At 35.1% G+C, this 6,000-nt stretch overlaps 1 protein-coding gene across 1 annotated transcript in view; it reads left to right on the top strand.

Annotated features, from left to right (window-relative positions):
• The window catches only part of MID1 (midline 1), a 111,253-nt gene that overhangs the window by 13,741 nt on the left and 91,512 nt on the right, over positions 1-6,000 (top strand). The gene's annotated exons all lie outside the window — the stretch shown is intronic.

Raw genomic sequence — 6,000 nt, 5'->3', positions numbered from 1 at the left:
CTGCTGAACAGTGAGGCCAAGGCGAGTGGCCTCCCACCCACCTGGGTGTACGTTCCTCTCATGCCGATTTTGGTGCTGCTGGAGAGCAAAGGCAGGAATTACGCATCCCACGCTTTCCTCCACCCACTCCCTCCGGACGGTCTGCGTGTGCCTGCGCGTGGCTGGGGAGGGGGATTTTTTTAAAGATGGATTGCAATTGAGAAACCACAAGTGTGGGGGGCAAAGGTTATCTGCCAGCCTTCTCACACAGAATTTTGGAGGTGGGAAAAAAAACCTGAATTAATAGGTTTAACTAACTGGAAGGGTTTTCTTAAATACCTTCAGACAAAAATGCGTGGCTGCACACGTCTGTGATAACTTTAGGTGATTGCAGGTGAAATCTGCATACACATGCTGTGTGGGTTTTGTGCCTCTATGCCTGTGCAAACATGCAGATCATATTCTATGATTATATTAACGCAATGAAAGATGCTTCTTTACCTGGACCTGATAGCTTCCTTTCATCTCTTAAAGACTTTTTATTTACTAAGGAGGGGTTGTTATTTTTGCTTTCTTTTTTTTCCTGAACTGGTTTTTTATTTTAATAGGTAAAAGTTTAGCCATTGATAAAATGGGGCATGGACTATAAATGTCAATAGAAGATGCATGGACTTACAGTGCTTTTCAATAATTCAATGGTTTTATGTCCTTAACAGGTGCTACTATTTAGTAAACTAACAGGGTATTGTTTATCAACTTTATATGAGTAGGAATACACTACTTCACATGAAATACCATCAACATTAAATACTGGATAAGTATATTTTTGAGGATGTAAAAAAGTAAACATTTCTTAGTGTTGATGTACGTAGATATGGCAAGTCTTGAAAGAAGACTTTAAAAGGCATGTATCTTCTCTTGAGATCTTTGACTTAATATTGCAGATATTAGGAAAAAAAAAAGAGGGTATTTTTGCATGATCTATGGCTTTTCTGTGCAAAGATGCCTAAGCAAACTCTGAAAAGGTATCTCAGACAGGTAAATAATATTCACGTTAGATGTTACCCAGTTTAGCTAACTTGGCAGAAGCCTAATAGAGTACTTTCCACCAGCCTCCATGAAGAGTAATTCAAGTACTAATTTAATGGTTAGTGTAGGCCTGAGTCAAATAACTCTTTCCTTATAATGGCAACTCCTAGCATTGTTTATAATGTCTGTATGATTTTTTTGAGACGTGGACTTTCTTTGTACCCAAACTATCTAAAAGTAGTTTACACAGACAATTATTAGTCTACATGAAATCCAGTTCCTATCCTCTTTGTCATGAAGCAGCCTATTTCACTTTGCTAATGCCAGCGATGACATCAGTCATGCCAGTTATGCCAGTGACTATGACACGTTTATACTCTGAGCCCAGGAACAGTAGGCTAGCTGGTTTCCATCCAGATCCAGCGTCCATTCCCTGTTCATAAGAAGGTAATCTGAAAACTATGTCTTTCCTTTCCTCATTGCCTCTTCCATCTCAGAAATTTGTGCCGTTTTATGTCAAACTCAGAGAATGAGATTTTCAGTTCCGTAGATTGGCATTTATCCCTCAGGAGTAAAGGAACGATACCTGTTCACACCAGTGTGTGGTAGCTGACAGGCAAGAATTTTAGGTTTATTTTCACGTTCAGGCCTCCACCTTCATAAATGGTGATACAACCTCTCAAGTCACTGGTCATGCTGCTAATGTAAATCTTAGGTACGAGCTTGCGGATGGTCGTTGTTAACTTACAGATAATGTGCACGTGCCATTGGCAAATTCAATGTTCAAGTGGATCAGAAAATCCCCACCTGAAAAAAAGGGTTGTTACTTGCTGTATTGCTGCTGCAGGTTTTTAATATACATGGGGTTTGATATATAGGCTACCCAAATCTTTAAAAAAAAAAATTCTGAAAGAATGAGCATGCGGTAGCCAATAGTATAGTGGATTCATTCAAAAGTGGGTGGTTAATTGTATCTTTAAAAAAGAAAAGCAAAACCGCTTCAAGTGACACTTTCTTTCTTGTGATTTTTCTTTTTAAATTGACACATTGTTGATGCTAACAACAGCAACTGGTGTTGCTCTGGGTGTCAAGCTATGCTAATTACTTGCATTCTCTTCCAGCGGCGTTACTAATTATTTAAACAATATCTCACCCTTCATTAAGCACAGGACAAAAGATGCCATTACAATCTAGCTCCTTTTGTGGCAAAAATGAAACTCCTTAATTAGGAGTTCTGTACACTTGTCCAAGAGAGGCGTCTACGCTGAAGTGTGTTTAACAGTCAATGTAATAGCAATTGTGGACATCTCAAAATGAGAAAGTGTTTTCCTTTGGCAACTGCGGCTCCAACCCTGAGAGGTGCTTTTCTTTCTAAACTTGTACTGGAGCGGAGGGGGTTGAGGGCACTTGTGTTCTTCCAGGAGCGGTCCTTTCTTGCTTAGCTACACAACCACATGATATACCTTCATGCTTATAGTTCATTTAGTGTTTATAGATGTGGTTTTGGTTTTTTTTTTAAAGTAGATTATAGACAGATGCATATTAAAAATGGAAAAATGATAAACCATGACCAAAACGGAGAACAGAAAATATCCTGGTGATACACTGAATTTATGAGGTGTTTGTCAAAATTGTGGTATAAATTAGAAATAATTTTTAGCTGCATAAACAATGAGGGCTTTAAAAATAGAAAGTGCAAATGTTTATGCTTACCCCACCATAGTACCTCAAAGAAAATATTTATGGCTAATTACTTTTGATACTGATTCTTTGCTTTTTGTCTTGTTGCAATGAAAAGGAAAAGACAATTTAAAAGTACGTTCATTTTTTTCAGAGAAAATTCATAATATTACCATTGTTCTATAGATCTATTTATACTCAAGAAAATGATAAGAAAATGAAAAGATAAGATTTATTTTGAACAAGAGAGAATATTTTGGGGAGAAAGAAGTTACAAGGTGTGGATGGAAAGATATCACTCATTTAATATTAGCGAAGAGCCAAGAAGAGGTGTAACAAAAGAGGAAGATAGATGGTAAGCCATATTTTTAAATGGTGTAAAGCCAGCATAACTCCATTGAAACCAATGTTTTTACTTGCCTTCATATTTACTGAGAATCTGGCTGCTGACGCATATGTTCTTGCCAAAAAATAATTTTGGCACAATTTTTGTACTGCTTAGTCAAGAAAGATCTTTTGTTGAATCAAACTGCTGTAGGTTAGCTGTGGTTCTCCATGTTTTTGTTTGAATTTTATTAGTGCTGACGTATATTGGGCATGTTTATGAAGGCAGGGCAGCCTTCTGAATGGCACTCAGCAATTCCAGGAACAAAAGGGAGCTTCTTGTTTGTGTGGTTTTCATTTAGTTTTAGTGGCAGAATCCATACACATCTCTTTCCTACACTGTTGTTTCAGGATGCAAGGGTTCGGTTTTCTATGGTGTGTCAGTTCAATTACTCACACATATTTTTTGGTGGGAAGCAGCCATAAACTGTTTTCATGTCAGGAGAATTGCATTCAACTCTTATAAGGCTACTTCGATTGTGTAGAGATAGGAGACTTTGTCAAGTCCACAGCTTCTACAAATAGAGTGCAAAAATATGTCTGCTTCCTTGCTATGTATGTTATGAATTAAGAAACTGTTCATATTTAAATGTCTTTGCAGAGATCTTGGCAAAATATGTGTTGAAGCTTTCCAACTATTTTTATTTTGCCATATTTTGTAGGTGCAGCTTGATCATTAGTTGGTATACTGTGATAACATAAGGACTCAGCACTTACAGATCTATACTCGTACAAACAGTTGGGTTGACAATCCAGGAATACTGGTTTCTGGACTTACATATAAATATGTTATGCACATATATGTCTATATAAATTTTATTCATTTTATGCACATATTTATAGTACTTGTGTTAGTATATAAAGGCAATACTGCATATGTTTGTATGTACGTGTACATAGACTTGTTTGTATAGCATAGAAATACATGTACTTTCTATCAGTGTCTAACTTCATGAATATCTAGAATCTTGAATTTGAATAAATACACGTATGCCTATATTTTAAGTAAAATATATACAGTTTCATATATATGCGTAGGTCAGTAAAAATATATTTGATTATATATATATAAACTACACATTAATTGTTTTACTTGGTATCCATTTTTAACACTCCATGAATATATCTTTTTTAGTAGCTGAATATATTCACATCTAAATTTATAGTTTTCCTGTATACCCTTAACTTTACTAACTTCCTATTTAATGGAAGCTATTTACACTAAAAAAAAAATCCAACTGATACGTAAAGACATAGTATGTCAGTGTTACAGTGATATGTGTTATTAAACATCTAGATAAGTGGCACTTTTCCTTACATTGTACTTAATAGATTCAGAGTGTAGAAAGTTACTTTCTATAGTGCCAGTTATGCAGGTTTAACATATAGTTAAAACACTATATCCAACCTGACAAAATGTGGAACTCATCGACTTTCATTATTATTAGATTAGATGCAGCTTGCTATTAGTATTAGATTATTATTAGAATAGATACTACTTGACAGATATTTCAGTGTATTCATTTTTTATGAAATTAAAATTATGAATGGTCACATCTATTAGTATGGAATATTACCTGATATTACTTAACCCAGAAATAAATGCAAAAATATAACTAAATGGCTGTGCTTCAGTATTTGCAAAGATCCAAAAATATTAAGTTGTTGCATGGAAGAGGATCAATGTAGGAATGAACTATTTTACTACAAAGGTTTTCCAGCTACACTTATTTTATTACATTAATATATAAATATTAAGGCAGACTTCAGAACATTCTCTCTTTAGTCTAGTGTTATCTCAGGTGGCTGTGTTTCCTCCATCTGGTATTTCTTTGGTGGAGTTTAGAAGGATAATAGAAAATGTCAATACAGTAATAACAACATTAGTCCTTTTTGGGGTTTTTTGTTTTGTTTTGTTTTTTTAAATTTTAGACTGTTTTAGCCTAGTTTGAAGTTCCTTGTGTTTATGACTGTGGATAATGAACTATGACTTTACAATAGCTATAAGTACTATGAGATTATTTTTCTTTTATCTGCCTAAGATCCTTTAAATAATATAAGCCATAGCTTTTTAAAACTTACTTTCACAAATTTAACAGTTGGCAAGTCTTCCAAAAATATTCGCATAGTACTTAGTTCCTTCAATTTTTAGTGGAAATGATGGTGTTGAAGGCATAATCTATTCAGGAAGAACAAGAGAATAAAATAAAATTGTAAATAGTACAGCATTATCATCTTTGTTCTCGTGATTCTGGTTGCCAGGGAGGCCAGACTAGGTATTAAGTAAAATGTATTTTCATACTTTCCCATGGATCTGGTCCAAACTGTTCAGGTAATGGACTTCAAGTCCACGTTCTAGCTCTGAATTTGCTTATTATAATGACCTCTTGACTGACCCTTTGTTGCTTATGCTTTTATAGACAATATGATGCTTGAAAGTTGGTGGTGGAATACAATAAATGACAGATACTTCCTCAGAATGAGAATTTCTGTTTAAACAATAAATAATAAAGCAATAAAAAATAAAGCAATAAAAATGGAAATGACGCAAATAGATGAGGTTAAGGGCAAATAATGAACTGGTTTAGAACATTGGGCACAGGTTGACCCTTTGTTTAGGAAATGTAGTGTCTGCCTACCTGAGTAACAAAGATAGGGTTAGTAAGAGGAAAAGTTACAAACAAGTGGCCTTTCAAAGGCAGAACATTTACAGGTTTTGGCATAACAGTACGTTTTCTTATAACTGATAAACAGAATGAGTAAGCTAATTCTTTTAGTGCTTTACTGGGGAATGATAAAGCTAGTTGGGGGGGAGTATGGCTAAAAACACCACGGACAGTAGGCTAAAACTCACACTCTGATGGCATTGAGAGGTGTGTGGAAGGGTATGAATATGTATGTCTGTGCGTTAGGTGTGTATATTCTGAA

This window comes from Pygoscelis adeliae, unplaced genomic scaffold (genome assembly GCF_000699105.1).
Source record: "Pygoscelis adeliae isolate BGI_AS28 unplaced genomic scaffold, ASM69910v1 Scaffold69, whole genome shotgun sequence".
NCBI classification, from domain to species: domain Eukaryota; kingdom Metazoa; phylum Chordata; class Aves; order Sphenisciformes; family Spheniscidae; genus Pygoscelis; species Pygoscelis adeliae.
This window is presented reverse-complemented; position numbering and strand designations above follow the sequence as displayed.